The sequence below is a fragment of the Numenius arquata genome, chromosome W (assembly GCF_964106895.1).
Source record: "Numenius arquata chromosome W, bNumArq3.hap1.1, whole genome shotgun sequence".
NCBI lineage: Eukaryota > Metazoa > Chordata > Aves > Charadriiformes > Scolopacidae > Numenius > Numenius arquata.
This window is the reverse complement of record NC_133615.1, coordinates 22484387-22503654: the sequence shown is the minus strand read 5'-3', so window position 1 is coordinate 22503654 and position 19268 is coordinate 22484387. Positions and strand designations below refer to the sequence as shown.

General features: G+C 46.8%; 1 pseudogene; it reads left to right on the top strand.

Moving 5' to 3' along the window:
• Positions 1–11688: 11688 nt before the first annotated feature.
• LOC141476801 (uncharacterized) lies at positions 11689–13664 on the top strand (annotated as a pseudogene).
• Positions 13665–19268: the final 5604 nt, after the last annotated feature.

Sequence of the window (19268 nt, the reverse complement as noted above, 5' to 3'; positions counted from 1 at the left end):
TCATGCCCAAGTTTCACATTGAATAATCTCCGTCCTGACGTGCGGAAAGCAGACTCCACAACCTGTGAGGTTGTAAAGTAGGTATGTTTATTCGGCGCCGGGCAGCACAGGGGGTCGCCCCACCACAATCGTGCGCACCCACCACGGCAGTTAGCTTAGGATTTATACAATCAGATCTTACATATTCAAGGGGCGACTAATTGCATATAATACTGACCAATTTATGGTTTTGGGAATGGCCCTCTCCATTCCTTTTGAAATCCACCCCTGGTATGCCTGCAATTTTCTATATCCACAGACCTGTTTGCATCCCATTTGAAGGGGAATGTATTCTTTAACATCTCCTCCCGTAGTTTTATAATGATTCTAATAATAACTGTAAAATGTTTGGTTACACTTACCGGATCATTCCTGTAATCCTTGGCAACCCTTTTCCATGCCTCTAAATCGGTGATGGAAAAAGGTACCTTGATTAGCATTATCCTGCCATCCGGCCCTACCACCTCTTGGAGAAGTGCCTGTAAGACTGTTAGGGTAGACTTTTTCTAGTACGGGAGGATACAGGGCTGTCCGGGGGAGTGGAGGTTCCGTCCGAGTCCACATCCTGTTCCTGTGATCGAGGGGGAGGCTTAAGCAAATCAGTTAGATCTTGTTCTGATGCCCGGTGGATTTTATTTACTCTAGTGCACCTTTGTCCAATACTACATGCCGAGCAACACCGCCTCAGTTTACCTTTAAGTTCTTTGTTATTTTCCCGCTCGAGGGCGAGCACCATAGGGTCCTGTGGCGGCACCATTCCACAGTCCCTTTGCCACTCCGGATGATTTCGGAGGGTGAAAAACATGTCTGCATATGATACTTCATCCCATTTTCCTTCCCTCCTTAAAAACAACATTAATTGCAGGATGGTGTTATAATTGATTGACCCATAAAGTGGCCACTTAGCTCCATCTTCCAGCTTATAAATCGGCCACCATTGACTGCAATATTTAATGAGAGTCATCTTATTCTCTGTACCCCCGGTTCCAACAATGTCCCTCCAGTGTGTCAATATACAACCAAGGGGGCTTTTCTTTAAAATACCTTTATTCTGAGTGTTACCCATCTCTCCAGATTGCTTCTTGTTAGCTATTGTGCTTCGTTTTAATTTCCACGTGAACCTTTCCTCACAGGTCCTTACAGTCTTCTCCCAATCTTCTTCCCAAACGTCCCAGTCTTCTGGGATTAAAGTTTTCTTCCCACATATAAACTTTACTATTTCGGACTCTTGATGGGCCCTTTCCCAATCATAAAACCGTGGGATTAGAGGAGAGCATTTGGGACACTCAGCTCTCCGCCTCCTAGATAAACAATACCAAATTTTCTCACAAGATTTACATTTCAACAGGACCCGAGCCGAATGCCAATTTTCAGGTAATTTGTTAGTAAGCCCACACACAAAACAAGGGATCACCCCCACGTGTCCGTCAATATGGGGGTTTAGAAAGGTATCTGGGACAGGTTGTTCCCAGTCTAGGGCCACTGTCTGTCCAGCAAGTGTTAAATACACTCCTCCTAAATAAATTCGTCCCTCTCCCCTTCATATCCAGTCCCCTCCTTCGTTTAAATATTCCCAAGGTTCGAGCCCAAACCACCGAAGGAGTGACTCTCCCTGTCCGGCCACTTTGATGATCAGCCAGACCCCCGATACTTAGGAGATGGACTAAACACCACAGCAGCCCAACTTACATATATCAAGACATTTACAAATCTTACAAACGTTTCAGGCGCTTTGTCCGTCTCTGGCCATGTTCCTCGCGGAGTCACGGAACCGCAAATCGGGACTCCCACTCGCTTCACAGTGGCGCTGTGTCTCAAACACACGCATCCACACACAAATGCTCTTAACATAAAATACCCGGGCATTTACAAATAAAACATACAATCATTACTCCAGTTGGTATCCCTCCAGCAGCTGCAAATATTATCCAAGTAATTATATCACAACTTTGAGAGGCCTGCTTACCCTTCTCCTGCTTCTTATACAGTCATTAGCAGGTCCTTCCTGGCTCCCGATACTGGGATGCAGCGGTGACCTCGGATTTGCTCGATCTACCCCCAAGATCGCTAGCGGCCGCCCTGTCGGTCAGCAAATCCCCTATTTCCATACAGGGTACCCTCCTCCCATACGGGGACTATGCCGTACGCCAGATGTCTCTGCGCGGTTTACTGGCGGCCCCAGCCAAGTGTGGGCATCCCCTACGACTTACTGGTCCCTTCGTAAAACATACCGTTTATCCGCGGCTTCAGGAGGTTGTTGTCTACTCCCGTGGTGAGCGGCTGGGAGTGGAGGCTCCTCCGAGGAAAGTGCTTGGGGCGTGCCTAGGGGCGTCCGCTCTGCAGTCGATCCCGCAGCCGAGCAGAGTGCCTCCTGCCTGGCTCGCCAAACTGACCTGCGGAAAGCAGACTCCACAACCTGTGAGGTTGCAAAGTAGGTATGTTTATTCGGCGCCGGGCAGCACGGGGGGTCGCCCCACCAAAATCGTGCGCACCCACCGCGGCAGTTAGCTTAGAATTTATACAATCACACTTTACATATTCAAGGGGCGCCTATACATATCCATAACCTTTCCCCGAAAAGGCGGTCTTTATTACAATGAGTTACGAGAAATCATTTCCATAGTCTCTGCCTTTAACTCCTCCCAGCTGCGCATGCGCAGTGCCTCCTGGTGGTCGTGGGCCGGGGTCTCGGGGATGAAGGCCGTATGTCTTCCTCGCTGTGTACCTCTCGCCTTTAATGTTAATGTGTTGCTCCAGGCCACGGGACTGGTTTCAGCCAGATGATTGCTCTCTCAAGACAACTGGGTTCCTTCTTTGAATACCAATTGTTCCCTTATCTCTCAGCGAGGCAATGTGACCACTTTATTGTTTCAACACATCCTTTCTTTGCCTAAACACCTTACACAATGGCTTAAGGCTATAGATATACAGCTTAAGCCAAGCAATGGCTCTACTAACCCTTGAGTGTTATTTCCCCTTATCAGTCCCTCCTCATCCCTACAGGCCAGCACCTTGGCTGTCAGGGGCGCCCCAAGAAGTCAGTCCCCTCCTGCCCTGGTCAGAGGGAAAGGGAGCCCCAAGCGCATGCCTCATGGTGCACTCTGGTTCTTCCTGCATGAACAGGGGGAGGACATGAGGGAGTGGAATGGTGAACCCACCTTTAAGCTGGAAGCCAGTGTACGCGAACTGAGAGGGAAGACAGTTGTTAAAAAGGGGCCACCCAAGAAGGCTGTCAGCTTAGTTGCTGTAGAGCAAGAAGGCAATCAGTGATCTCCCAGACACAGAAGGACTGAGATCACCTCCCTTGATTCTAGCGAGGAGATCTCTGGTCTGGCACTGCAATGGTCAGACAGTGAATACTCCGACCAGGAACAGGAATAGATAGTCCCTGCCTTCGGCCAGGAGGAGGAAAGAGATGACCAGATTTACTGGACTCTGTGGATTTGATGGCCTGGCACATCAGACCCACAGAAGTATAAGGCTTTGGTAGACACTGGTGCACAGTGTATGCTGGTGCCATTAGGGTATAGGGGCACGGAACCCATCTGGATCATGGGAATGACAGGGGGATGCCCATAATTATCTGTATTGGAGGCTGAGGTGAGCTTAACATGGGACAAGTGGGAAAAGCACCTCATTGTGACTGGCCGAGAGGTCCCTTGTATCCTTGACATAGACTACCTCAGGAGAGGGTACTTCAAGGACCCAAAGGGGTACTGATGAGCTTTTGGTGTAGCCACTGTGAACACAGAGAAGATCAAACAGCTATCTACCCTGCCTGGCCTCTTGGAAGATCCGTTCCTTGTGGGATTGCTGCGAGTTGAAGAACAGCAGGTGCCAATTGCTACCAGGATGGTGCACCAGCAGCAAAATATCACATGAACCGAGACTCCCTGGCTCCTATCCATGAGCTGGTTCATCAATTGGAGAGCCAAGGAGTAATCAGCAAGACTCACTCACCTTCTAATAGTCCCATATGGCCAGTGCAAAAGTCTGATGGAGGGTGGAGGTTAACAGTAGACTATTGTGGCCTGAATGAAGTCACGCCTGTCACAGAATCTCACAAAACCAAGCCAGAACGACTAACAAACTATTTATTTTTACATGATGGTAACAAAATCAAACTAAGCTTTACTCTGACCAAAACCGCTTTGAGACTTCAACAAACATTAACAATCCACAGGTTCAGAATGTCGCTCAGGAGTTAACACTATACAACCAACTTAAGAGTTCTTAAGATTTATGGCCAATGACCCAAAATGCACAATCACTCACCTAATAAGGGAGAGCTCTTAACCCCAAGGAATTTCCTTGGATGGTGTCCTGACCCAAGAGGAGAGTCCCCGACTGCAGACCCCCTGCTCTGAGGAGGGTCGATTCAAAATGGCTCTTCAGCGGGGAACCGTTTATACTCTAGATGAATCTGATCTGCGGTCAAATATGGTCATGTAGCCCCTCATTGGCTGAGGACCCCAACTTCCTCATCTTTCGATCGAAATGTGTATGCGCTGGCCGTCACCATGTGGGTGTGACAAGACCTGCGGCAGAAAGTTTCTGTGGGCTTTTGTCAGGTATTTCTTAGGTCTTTATCAGGTCTTTGTCAGGGATGCATCTGAAACAACGCCACCACTGAGTGCTGCTGTACCAGACGTATAGAGATCCAGTATGAACTGGAGTCAAAGACAGCCAAGTGGTATGCTACAGCTGACATTGCCAATGCATTTATTTCAATTCCTTTGGCAGCAGAATGCAGGCCACAGTTTGCTTTCACGTGGACGGATGTCCAATACACCTGGAATCGACTGCCCCAGGGGTGGAAGCACAGTCCTACCATTTGTCATGGACTGATCTAAACTGCACTGGAAAAGGGTGATGCCCCTGAACATCTACAATACATCAATGACATCATCGTATGGGGCAACAAGGCAGAAGAAGTGTTTGAGAAGGAAAAAAAGAGTAATTCAGATTCTTCTGAAAGCGGATTTCACAATAAAGAAAAGCAAGTTCAAGGGACCTGCACAGGAGATGCAGTTCATGGGAATAAAGTGGCAGGATGGATGCTGTCACATCCCTATGGATGTGATCAACAAGATAGCAACTATGTCTCCACCAGCTAACAAGAAGGAAACACAAGTTTTCCTAGGCTTTGTGGGATTCTGGAGAATGCATATTCCAGGTTATAGTCAGCTTGTGAGCCCTCTCTATTGAGTAACCCAAAAGAAGAACTATTTTGAGTGAGGTGTTGAGCAACAACAAGCCTTTGAGCAGATCAAACAGGAGATAGCTTGTGCGGTAGCTCTTGGGACTGTCCGGACAGGACCAGCTGTGCAAAATGTACTCTACACTGCAGCCTTGGAGCATGGTCACACCTGGAGCCTCTGGCAGAAAACAGCAGGAGAAACCAGAGGTCGACCATTAGGGTTTTGGAGCTGGGGGTATTGAGGATCAGAAGCCCACTTACACCTCGACTGAAAAAGAGATACTAGCAGCATATGAGAGGGTTTGAGCAACTTCAGAAGTTGTTGGTATAGAAGCATATCTCCTCTTGGCACTGCGATTGCCCATGCTACACCGGATGTTCAAAGGAAACATCCCCTCTATACATCATGCAACCAGCACTACGTGCACTAAGTGGGTTACATTGATCATGCAATGAACTCAACTGGGGAAACTCAACTGTCCAGGAATCATGGAAGAGATCATGGACTGTCCAGAAGGCAGAGATTTTGGAGCATTGCCTGAGGAGGTGGCTCATGCCCAAGAGGCACCACCATATAATGAGTTATCAGAAGATGAAAGACGTTATGCTTTTTTTACTGATGGATCCTGTCGTGTGGTAGGAAACCATCGAAAGTAGAAAGCTGCTGTGCAGTGTCCCACATGACAAGTCATTGAAGCCACTGTAGGAGAAGGTGAGTCAAGTCAGTTTGCAGAAGTGAAAGCCATCCAACTATTCCTAGAGATTGCTGAATGAGAAAAGTGGCCTCTCTATACTGACTCCTGGATGGTGGCTAATGCCCTATAGGGGTGGCTACAGCAGTGGAAGAAGACCAATTGGCAGGGCAGGGGTAAACCCATCTGGGCTGCTGCATTGCGGCAAGACATCGCTGCACAGGTAGAAAACATGGCTCTAAAGGTACATCATGCAGATGTTCACATGCCCCAAAGTCACGCCACTGAAAAACATTGAAACAATGAACAGGTAGACAAGGCAGTCAAAATTAAAGTAGCTCAGGTGGACCTGGACTGAGAGCATAAGCTATTTGTAGCTTTACAGGCCCACAAAACATCAGGACATCTAGGGAGAGATGCAACATAAAGATGGGCTTGTGACCAAGGGGTGGACCTGATCATGGAGGCCATCGCACAGGTGACCCATGAATGTGAAACGCGCTGCAATCAAGTGAGCCAAACAAGTAAAATCTCCCTGGAATAGAGGGTAGTGGCTGGATTTTCGATATGGCAAGGCCTGGCAAATTGACTATATTGGACCACTGCCACAAACATGCCAAGGCAAGTACCACATACTCACCATAGTGGAAGCAACTACCAGTTGGCGAGAAACATACCCTGTAAACCATGCCACTGCCTGAAACACCATCTTAGGCCTTGAAAGGCAAGTTTTGTGGCGACATGGTACCCCAGAAAGAGTTGGATCAGACAATGGGACTAATTTCCGAAATAATCTCATAAACTCCTGGGCCAAGAAGCATGGCATTGAGTGGGTGTATCACATCCCCTATTACCCACAAGCCTCTGGAAAGATTGAAATATATAATGGACTGCTAAAGACTACATTGAGAGCATTGGGTAATGGGGCATGGAAGCACTGGGATACAGATTTAGCAGAAACCACTTGGCTGGTTAACACCAGAGGATCCTGGTCCTGCCCAAACAAAACCCTTACATACTGTGGGAGGAGATAAGGTCCCTGTAGCGCACAAAGGGAAATGGCTAGGGAAGGCGGTGTGGATTGCTCCTCCCTTGGGAAAAGGCAAACCCATTCGTGGGATTGTTTTCACTCAAGGGCCTGGTTGTACCCTGGGTGGGTAATGTGGAAGGATGGGGAGACCCAGTGTATGCCTCAAAGAGATTTGACCTTGGAGGAAAAATAATCTGTGATGTGAGTTGCATGTTGTAGGAAGTAATGTAGCAGGAATGACCTGAACCAATGAAGAGTGTACAAGGAACCAGACAAGTGCAATGGTGACCCAAACCAAGCTGGTGTTGGTGCCCAACAATTGAACATGCTGCTTCTCCAGTCCTGAGCACCCATCTTCACAGATGGGGCCCAAGTCATAGCCTGTTCTTGTGAACATCTAGAGGAGTGGAGGAAGCCCATGGAATGGGAGAGTAATATCTATCTGTTAAAGGACAGGGGAGAGTAGTTGATGAGAATGTATAAATCTATACATTGGGTATAAAGATGGTTTAAGCATGTAGTATAAGTTGTAAGTGTTGGTAAGAAGGGATTTCAGTAACGAGAATTAAATACAATGGGATGGTTAGAAGATATATATATATGTATTAAAATATGTGGGACCTGAGCATGATGCAAATAGAATCATAGAATCATGGAATCGTCAAGGTTGGAAGGGACCTTTAAGCTCATCTAGTCCAACCATCAACCTAACACTGACAAAACCCACAACAAAACCATATCCCTAAGCGCCATGTCTACACGTCTTTTAAATACCTCCAGGGATGGCAATTCCACCACTTCCCTGGGCAGCCTGTTCCAATGCTTGATAACCCTTTCTGTGAAGAAATTTTTCACACTATCCAATCTAAACCTCCCCTGGTGCAACTTGAGGCCCTTTCCTCTTGTTCTGTTGCTTGTTACTTGGGAGAAGTGACCAACCCCCACCACTCTACAACCTCCTTTCAGGTAGTTGTAGAGAGGAATAAGGTCTTCCCTGAGTCTCCTTTTCTCCAGACTTAACAACCTCAGTTCCCTCAGCTGCTCCTCATAAGACTCATGCTCTAGACCCCTCACCAGCTTCGTTGCCCTTCTCTGGATTCGTTCCAGTACTTCAATGTCTTTTTTGCAGTAAGGGGCCCGAAACTGGACACAGTACACAAGGTGGGGCGTCACCAGCGCCGAGTACAGCAGGATGATCTTTTCCCTAGTCCTGCTCACCACACTATTCCTGATACAAGCCAGGATGCTATTGGGCTTCTTCTATTGGGCCAACTGGATTTAACTCCATTCACCACCACTCCCTGGGCCTGGCCCTCCAGCCAGTTTTTAACCCAGCAAAGAGTACTCCCATCCAAGCCATGGGCAGCCAGTTTCTCCAGGAGGATACTGTGGGAGACTGTATCAAGGGCCTTACTAAAATCCAGGTAAACAACATCCACAGCCTTCCCCTCATCCACTAAGCAGGTCACCTTGTCATAGAGGGAGATCAGGTTTGTCAAGCAGGACCTGCCTTTCATGAACCCATGCTGGCTGGGCCTGATCACCTGGTTGTCCTGCATGTGCCGCGTAATGGCACTTGGGATAATCTGTTCCATAACATTCCCAGGCACCAAGGTCAGACTGACAGGCCTCTAGTTCCCCAAATCCTCCTTCTGGCCCTTCTTGTGGATGGGTGTCACATTTGCTAGCCTCCAGTCAACTGGGACCTCACCAGTTTTCCACAACTGCTGATAAATCATGGAAAGTGGCTTGGTGAGCACTTCCACCATCTCCCTCAGTACCCTCGGGTGGATCCCATCTGGCCCCATAGACTTGTGTGTGTCTATGTGGTGTAGCAGGTCACTGACCATTTCCCCTTGGACTATGGGGCCTTCATTCTGTTCCCTGCCTCTATCTGATCCTAAGGGGGCAGGTTACTCAGGGAACAATTGGTCCTACTACAAAAGAGACCAAGAAGGCATTAAGTACCTCCGCCTTTTCCTCATCCTTTGTCACTATGTTTCCGCCCCTGTCTAATAAAGGATGGAGATTATCCTTAGTCCTTCTTTTATTGCTAATGTATTTATAGAAACATTTTTTATTGTCTTTTATGACAGTATCCAAATTAAGTTCTAGTTGGGCTTTGGCCTTTCTAATTTTCTCCCTACATAGCATCACAACCCCCTTGTAGTCCTCCTGAGTGGCCTGCCCCTTCTTCCAAAGATCATCCCCCTGTACTCAGCAGTGGTGAGGCCACACATCGAATACTGTGTTCAGTTTTGGGCCCCTCACTACAAGAAAGACATTGAGGTACTGGAACATGTCCAGAGAAGGGCAACAAAGCTAGTGAGGTTTCTAGAGCATGAGTCTTACGAGGAGCGGCTGAGGGAACCGGGGTTGTTTAACCTGGAGAAAAGGAGGCTGAGGGGAGACCTTATCACTCTCTACAACTACCTCAAAAGAGGTTGTAGAGAGGTGGGGGTCGGTCTCTTTTCCCAGGTAATAAGCGATAGGATGAGAGGAAATGGCCTCAAGTTACGCCAGGGGAGGTTTAGATTGGATAGTGTGAAAAATTTCTTCACGGAAAGGGTTATCAAGCATTGGAACAGGCTGCTCAGGGAAGTGGTTGAGTCACCATCCCTGGAGGTATTCAAAAGACATGTAGATGTGGCACATAGTGACATGGTTTAGCCTCCAGTATCAAAACAAGGATTAGACATGAAAGATAGGTATTTATGAATTAATGTGAAATGCATTGAGCCATTGCAAAGGTCTGCAGAGCATGTTAAATTTTCCAGGACTTAAGCTGAAGAATCTCTGCCCTAGATGGACTGCCTCTATCTCAGCACATGGGGGGCAGACAGAAGAAAGAGAATTCATCTGCTTCAGGAATCTTTAAGTGATGGTGTAAGTTTTTGTAGGCATCAGCAGTGACTTAAGATATATTTTCCTAGTAGGATGTTTTAGTATGACAGTAGATAATGCCCAGGAACACAGAGAGCTCTCTTCTTGATAGGTGGTAGAAGAAAAAGGACATTACATTTCCTAGAATATATAAAACCTAAGTATTGCGTGGTCCCGATTCTCATTCATTCTCATTCTTTATGCTTATGTACTCTATATGATGTCATACACATCAGGGCTTTTGATAACATGATATGGTGATGCTTCCCAATTAGATAACCCCCAGAAATTCCAAAGATAAAATAGTAACTACTGTAGAATCCCAATTGAGGCAGGCAAAAGGGAAAAAGAATAAGAAAAAGGAGAGTGGAATAAGAATAGTCATACTATTAGCATTATACATCAGAAGTATTTTCGCCCTATGAGAAATACAGACAATAGGAGGCATCTTTTGAAAAAATGCAAGAAAATTTGATTAATGTTGTCACGGTTTGGGCTGGGCTGGCCACTAAATGAATGACAGATGCTCTCTTTTGTCTCTCTCCCTTCCCAGAAGAGAAGGGAGAGAAAATAAGGGAAAGAGACTTATGGGTTGAAGAGAGAACTAAAACTACTTTAACAAAATATTAATAATAAAAATAAAAGATAATAATATCAATAAGTAAATAATTAAATATATAGAATATATACAAAACCCGGTATCGAACTCCCAGGAAGATGATCACATCACCGGCATGAACTGAGAAAGTGCCAGACTGGAGTCATCAATGGACGGGAACTGGATTCTGGAACTTGATTCTGGAACTAGATTCAGGAACACAGATTGGCAAACAAACAGAGTCTGAAGAGCCATTGAAGAAAGAGGCTGACCCCTTTGATTCTTCGGCTTTTATACTGAGCGTGAGGCAGATGTGATGGAATACCCTGTTGGTCAGTTTTGGGTCACCTGTCCTGTCTGCTCCTACCCACAGGTGCAACCCCTTTACACTTTTCCACTTCTGTCCCTCTAATTTGGTACATAACAAAGTTAGCTGACCTTGTGTAAGAGACCGACAGAGAAACAGGATGCCTCAAAGTTTGCTTGCTGCAAGATTTCTGCTGCCTACGTGGTGTACAGAACAACAACAGGTGTATGTCCTTGGTTCTCAAAGCAACTATATCTTGTTAACTCCAAAAAACTTGCCTGCCGCTCATGACTGCAGAACAGAGGCAGGAAGAGCTTGTACAGCGACCATGTCAAACAATGATTGGACGAGCAAATGCAATTGTCACATTGATTGATCAAACTACGAGTCGATAGGGACTATAAACTACCATCACGCCCCACCGCAAGTGGGACCCTCACCACCGTTACGACTTGAGAATCACAGATACAATGGGACGCTGCTGACTCCAGAGGACTGTTGGGCCACCACGGACCTGTGGTGGTGACTATACTCTTGCTGTGCTCAGTAATACTGCTTCTCTCTTCCTCTTTTCCTATACCTCCACCTTTGTTCTATCGCCCCTTAGCGCTATTTCTAGGTAATGACAATAAAGCTATACTAGACGGCATTTCACCTCATTGGTGCCTTAATCTCATGCTTGGAAATATTACAGGCCTCCTGGACCAATAATTGGACCGGGATGTAACATCTTACCGGCATCATGGACAGAACTCCTTGACATGAGAGTGCCACTTTTACTATTTGCTTTTGTGTGTATTGGATAAGTGCTGAAGTGCCTGTGGGCATAGGTGTGCATCTCTTTGGGATGTTATGGGGTAGGAATCTGTGTTTATTGACTGTTAGTGTGTGACATGCATCCTCCCCGAGGTGACTGCCCCCGATTTTAGTTGAGAAAATATGAGTGAGGATCCTTCAGCCCCTTCAGGGTGGGATGTGCTGTACAATTTTTTAGAGAAACATAATGTGCACCCCTCAGTACCAGATAATGATTGGGCACGAGATAATTGGCATAATCTGCAAAGTGTCACTGACAGAATTAGTGCCTTACAAAAGGACGCTAGACTTCAGCCCGGAAAAGGGAAATCTATTATATGCACTGTCCTGGGTGCTAGTCTAGTTGCTCCCGTAGAGGCTTGGGACCAATGGTGCAGTGCCGAGTCCCAAATTATACAGCCCCTGCAGGCCCTCGTACAATCTTTACAAGGGCAAGTGGAAGAGTTAAAGCAGCAATTAGATCAAGAGCGGGCTCAAGTGAGTTGCTTGCAGTCTGCCCTTAAAGAACAACTCCTTGTGGAAGGGAGCAGAGATCAAGATACTTGCCTGTCCTCTCCCAGGGGAGAAAGTCACTTATACCCTAGCACAGAATTAGGCAAAATGAAAGCTAGATTGGATGAGGTGACAACACACACACACACCCCCCCCCCCCCAATTTGCTTAGGCCTCTTGTCAAAACAGAATATGCATATGAGGATGACTGAGACATTCCCCGCCAAGTTACCACTAAGGAAGTGCCTTACACTGCTATGGAATTGGCTAAACTAAAGAAAGAATTTAGTCGTACTCCTAGGGAGTCAGAAACAGAATATGTGTGGAGAGTGTTGTTGTCGGGTAGGGATCAGTTACTGCTAAGTGAAAAGGAAGCCAAAGGATATTGGGGCCCTGGAGTGTTTTTAACTACTGGCGATCACCGTGCTCCTTGGTCCCTAATCCAGAGGGCAGCCTATTGGGCTGGAGGTCTCAATCCTTTAGAACGAGGAGACCCCCTTGCCATCACTGGGTCAGTCGACCAGTTAGTGGAGAACGTGCAAAAGGCGGCCTGCCTGCAAATGATGCATGACTGTGAGCTTAGACCCCAACAAGAGTCCCCCATGATCATAGAACCATTCAGGTTGGAAAAGACCCTTGGGATCATCGAGTCCAACCATCAACCCCACTCTACAAAGTTCTCCCCTACACCATATCCCCCAACACCACATCTAAGCGACTCTTAAACACATTCAGGGATGGTGACTCCACCACCTCCCTGGGCAGCCTATTCCAGTTTCTGACCACTCTTTCTGTGAAGAATTGCTTCCTAATGTCCAGTCTAAACCTACCCTGTTGCAACTTGAATCCATTCCCTCTTGTTCTATTGCTAATTACCTGTGAGAAGAGACCAGCACCAACCTCTCTACAATGTCCTTTCAAGTAGTTATAGAGAGTGATGAGGTCTCCCCTCAGTCTCCTCTTCCTCAAACTAAACAGTCCCAGCTCCCTCAATCGTTGTTCGTACGATTTATTCTCCAGGCCCTTCACCAGCTTCGTTGCCCTCCTCTGTACCCGCTCCAGCACCTCGATATCTCTCTTGCATCGAGGTGCCCAAAACTGGACACAATACTCCAGGTGTGGCCTCACCAGTTCTGAGTACAGGGGGACAATCACCTCCCTACTTCTGCTGGTCACACTATTTCTAATACAAGCCAGGATGCCATTGGCTTTCTTGGCCACCTGGGCACACTGCTGGCTCATAGTCAGCTGCTTGTCAATTAGAAACCCCAGGTCCTTTTCTTCCAGGCAGCTTTCCAGCTTTTCCATCCACACAGTAGGAGAGCACTCTGCTTTCTGGAGCACACCAGGACAGAAGCTTATTATAAGTGGTTCCTAACCAGCTGCTCCTTCTCCAAAATGAGATAGTGATAAAGACGTGTGCCTGGAGTTAGCAATATTCTTGTAAGTCTCTTAGCAATTTCTCTCCCAATATTTGGGATGGTGTACAAGCAACCTCAGGCTTCTGTTGCTGAAATGCCCAGGTTGGAGAAACTTAAATTGGGGATTCTTAATCTCACTTGCCTTGTTGGTTTGTGTTGGTTCCTAGAAGTGCAAACCACCATTAAAGAAAATGCTGTAAGAAGTGATCAGAAGGGGCACACAGAGCCACATTATCTATACCAATCTAAACTCTGAACAAAAGATCTTAAAAAAATTAAGTATATAACAAACACTGGAGAACCACTGTCTGCCAAAGGACAAGCACAGTGAAATCCATTACAGCTCTATCTGCCATGTAAGAGAGTAAAAAGGAACTGAACAAACTTCATCTCATAATTAAAGATCAATATCTGTAAATATAAAATCAATAATAAATTATCCCCCTAGGTTTTGTTTAAGTCCATGCTCCTCTCCCACTGTGTTACCATGAGGGTGTGAACTGACATCAGGCGCTGATGTGAAACAGCTCTGGGCTGAGCTGTGAGTGGAGCAGGGGAACAAGAGCTGTCAAGCCCTTAAAGCACGTCCTGCTTGTGATGGTGTGCTCCCCCCCCAACCCCCAACCTGACCTTTATCTCCTGTAACCCTGCCCAAGCGATAACCACCCATGGTGGTCAGAATGGGTGCATCTAGCCATGATGGCTGTATCCGTCTCAAAGCAGTTTCGGGGAGACACATAACGACATAATAGCCACGGGTTAACTTGAGCAATGCTGGTACTGTGGTCAACATGCAAATATGACAATAAGTCAATCATCTTACCCCATAAAAAGTGAACTGCCCAAGAGCCCTTTGTGCTCTCCTGCATGGCAGCAGGCTGCACGCCAGGATCTCCCCTTGAGTAGGGACACCTCTCAAGGTTACTTCTGGAGATTAAGAGATTCCCTGCCACAGCAGATCCTTTGTAAGTGACTAATAGCATGCTAAACTTTGAAGCTTCACTAAGATTTTATCTTAGATTGACTGTGCACATATAATCCTTTAGACATAAACCGTTGACCAAGTCTGGGACTAGGATTGGATCCAGCCGCACCTAGACTCCTCTCTGAGAAGGAGTTTAGAAAGCAAGGGGGTCCTTTCTGAACCTTGACTCAACAGGAGGATCTCCCTGACAGTTCTGTCTGACACCATCCTCTATGCAGTAAATAACCGAGCGTGCCTTGCCATTGAATCTTGTTAAAACAGTCTCATTTACCATCAAACTTTGTTAAATCCCTAATTTATATCAACAAATGTATTGCTGCTTCTCTCTACGAGTGAAGTGCGTTACTCCATATGTGACACTGCTGAACAATTTCTGCAGTGTCAATGGACTAAACATGCTGTATGGCCTGGTCTGGCCACAGCTGTGTATCACAGAATCACAGAATCTTCTTGGTTGGAAGGGACCTTTGAGATCATCGAGTCCAACCACAAAAAAAAAAAAACAACCCAAAAAAACCACCAACCCAAAAAAAACCCCAACACCAAACACCAAAACCAAACCAAAACAAACACCCATAACCACACACGCGCCCACCTGTGGAGGAATGGCTGAGTGAAAAGGGTCACGACTTGATTGCAATGAGCAACCCAGTCTTTGACAGGGATGAAAGCCCGGAGGAGGCTGTGAACTCTCCTTGAAAAACAGAAGTATGAAGAAGTAGCTACATGATAAACAAAAGATAAGCGGTACTGCCTCCGAGAGATAGAGAAACATCTGCTGCGCGTGGACAAGAGGTCTGCACTAATTGTGTGAGCGCTCTAGGCGCGTGAACAGAGACTGTAAGCCAATCGTATAATTGTTGCTAGCGCGTGCTCTGCTTGTCTGTCTTTATATACTCTGTGTGAACTTGAATAAAGTGAGAACGATCATACTCATATTGAGATTCCATCGTTACTCCGGGTCCGTCTCCCACTCTGACATCTGGTAGCAGAGGATGCCCAGAGATTGATGGTTCAGCGGGACTGAGTTCTCCGAGTCTGCGGTAAGCAGCTAGAGGAGGGGAGTGGGAAACCACGGCTGGGAGAAGTGCTGCTCGGGCGCAAAGGCGGGAGCAGACAACGGTGCGAGGTGGCCTCTCGCCTCCCAGGCGCAGTGATGCAAGTAGAAGCTGCGGCCACGCTACTTGCTGGAATCCTCTCTAAGAGAGGGAATGAAGTACCGGCGAAACTGTTCATAAAGTTAATTAAATTAGGACAGCGATGGGGTCATTTTTCTGACACACCTATGCTGTTTTCTGTTTCGGAATGGTGGGACTTTGGAGGGACAATGTGGCAAAAAACAATCGTCGGGGACGAAAAAGGAGGAGAAGGCAGAAGCAAGTTCTCAAAAAACAAAAAAAAAAAAAAAGGAGAAGGAGATAAAGACCGTCCGCGAGCTGTGGAATACTGTGCTAGAGACTTTAAAAGCGATGAAAGCAGAGCGGGAAGTAGCCTGTGCAGCTGCTCAAATGTTAGGTCCAGGAGCAGCCGCCTTAAAACCTGAAAGTAAGCCTGGACCTATTGCGCAGTTCTTTGGACTGCCCGCGGTAAAGGGAATGACCGGGACTGTGTGTAAAACTGTTGCTGAAATTCGAGCTAATGAGGACTCTGACCCTCCTGAGAAAGGAAAAGACTTACCGCTGAACCCCTTGCAAAACGCGGAAAAAGCGGAAGTGAGTGATGCGAAACTAAAACAGAAAAGTAATGCAAATGCGGAAGCGCCTCCTCAGAAAACTCCAGCAGGGGAGGGGCCTGAAACGTCTACTGATCTCATCGATTTGGGAGGAGTAGCGTGTCGGCCTCCGCCCACAGCACCGCCTCCAGCAACTCCGCCTCCCTTGTATCCACCGCTACCCCCCTCCAGTGATTCGTCTGGTCCGCCAACTCCACCTGCCGACAAGATTCGTAAACTGTCCACAGACAAACTGCTACAGACAGTTTTAAGGCGCCTCGACGAGTTAGATTTACGTGTGGCGAGGAACAACGATAACATGCCTCCATGGCTAGTGAATCCCTCAACACCTCCGAGAACTGCACACTGGAGTGGCATTATTAGAGACACTATATTAGAAGGACAGTGGGGAGCAGCCGCTAGTCTGGGCGGAGCTCTACCCCTCGCGTGTCCCGTCGTACATGTAAACAATACTGGCAAATGGGAGCCACATGATTGGAAAATTTTACAACAAGCTCGCACCACCATCTCAACTTATGGAGTAAAATCTGAGGCTACCCGATAAATTGTCAGCTGGATTTTTTCTGCTGATCTGATGTGTCCATATGATTGTCGTAACCTAATGAGACTGTTGCTTACTCCAACACGATGTTTGTTGTGGGAATTCTCCTGGTAACAACGAGCCATGAATGAAGCAGCTCGAAGACAAGGGGAGGGAGACCCCCTCCGTGGAGTCACGGCAGAGATGTTCACAGGGCACGGAAAATTTAGTGATTTGCAAGTACAGTTGACGTTTCCAGCAAACCTCTTACAGCAATCGGCGCAACTTGCCCTGGAGGCGTTTCTCGGCCTCCCAGGATCTACTATTCCGTCATTTGGTACCATGATGCAAGGAACTACAGAAAAATATAGTAACTTTGTTGACCGACTGTGGGAAGCAATCATGAATCACCCTGATTTAGATGACAGCGGTAAACAACAGATGTTCAAACTATTGGCTTTTGACAATGCCAATAAGACCACCAAGCAAATTCTAGCCAGTCTACCAAAAGGAGCAGGCGTTGAAGAAATGTTATTGAGAGTAGAAAGGGCTGAAGCTCGAAAACAAAGCACCACAGTTGCTGCAGCAGTTCAAGGAGCTGTCCGAGAAGTCATGCAGCCCTTGGCCGCAATTGTCCAGCAGAAGCAAGTACAGCCGCCTGGACAGCCCTTCTGTGGAAGTTGTTTCCGTTGTGGTGAGTCTGGCCATGTTAGAACCAACTGTCGCAGTGCCGTATGGTGTGACAAGTGTCAAAAGAGTACTCATCCTACGAAAGCCTGTATGGGAAACTGGAAGCCGAGCGCGGGGAGAGGCCGCGTGCAGAAACAAATAAACCCTCAAAACAAGACAAAGGTTTTCTACAACAGCACCAACCAGCAACCCGAGGGAGCATGGGAATCGACGTGGAAACCACAATAGATGTTACCCTCATTGACTCCAATGTCCAGAAAGTTCCTAGCAACGCTGTAGGGCCTTTATTTCACCAAACCAGTGCTATTGGAGGACTGTTACTAGGCCGGTCGTCAGCAGGAATCAAGGGACTGATTGTACTGCCCGGAGTGATTGACGCAAATTATACTGGTCGCGTCCACATTATGGCCTACACCGTTTGTCCACCTTTATTTATTCCAAAAGGTAGCAGAATTGCACAAATAGTCGTCATTAACAATCCATTGGGTTATCCGCCAGAATCAGATGTCTATCGTGGTGATCGTGGCTTTGGGTCCACTGGGCCTGCGGTGTGTTATGATCATAGGTCTCTGTCGGAGTGGGAGACGGACCCGGAGTAACGATGAGTCTCAATATGAGTATGGTCGTTCTCACAGAGTATATAAAGACAGACAAGCAGAGCACGCGCTAGCAACAATTATATGATTGGCTTACAGTCTCTGTTCACGCGCCTAGAGCGCTCACACAATTAGTGCAGACCTCTTGTCCACGTGCAGCAGATGTTTCTCTATCTCTCGGAGGCAGTACCGCTTATCACTTACTTATCATGTAGCTACTTCTTCATACTTCTGTTTCTCAAGGAGAGTTCACAGCCTCCTCCGGGCTTTCATCCCTATCAAAGACTGGGTTGCTCATTGTAATCAAGTTGTGCCCTTTTTCACTCAGCCATTCCTCCACAATTCCCCCTTCTTGTTTTTGAGCAATCCAGGCTTGGTTTACTACTTTTAACATAGCTCTCTTAATACAACTAAGCACTAAACATAAGCACAGACCTATAATCACAAGAGTTATTATAATGCGCAAGCCTTCAACAAGCAAGCCTACTAACCATTGTGGCATATTCCCAAACAAGTTAGTCAGCCACCCATCTAAAAACCCATGGTTTTGACGAATTTTGTTTGCATGCTCTTTTAACCACTGCAACTGTTTATGAATTGATTCGCTGTGATCGGACAAATTCATACAGCACATGCCTTCAAAATCCTCGCAACCATGACCTTGAGCTAATAGCAAAAAGTCAATTGCGGCTCTATTCTGCAAAATTGCGTGGCGTAAGCTATTTTGATCTCCTAACAGAGTTTCTATTACCTCAGTGGTGACTTTAGCTTGTTTTTCAGCCCAACAAGCTAACCGTCCTATCTCCTTCAAAGCTCTGCCTGCTGCTGCCCCAGGTACAAACAAGGATAAAAACACTCTCTCAGTGGGATTGAGTAAGGTAACTTCATCATTGCAATTTGGTGGGAGACCCGTGACCACCCGTTTCGTATGGGTGGCGTTTTCTCCCTTGGTCACATTTTTCCACCAGTTTTGATTTGGGGCTAACAACATTAATTTGCCAAGAGAACATGGACCACCTATCGCATTTTTCGGAATTCCCTGCCATGCCCTGTCACCACATATCAAAAACACGTCTGGCGGCAAGGCTTTTGGGGTGCCATTGTTCCAAATTTGCTGTTCCCCTTTCGTTCCAAACCCAAGGGCTCCCAGTCCTTGTTTTGATGTGTCATTTGTGCCACAAAATGCACCTTTATGTCTATAGTCATAGTAGTTTGCTTTCGGTGTGACGTTTGTCCACCCCGTCCAATTAAATGATCGATAATAATT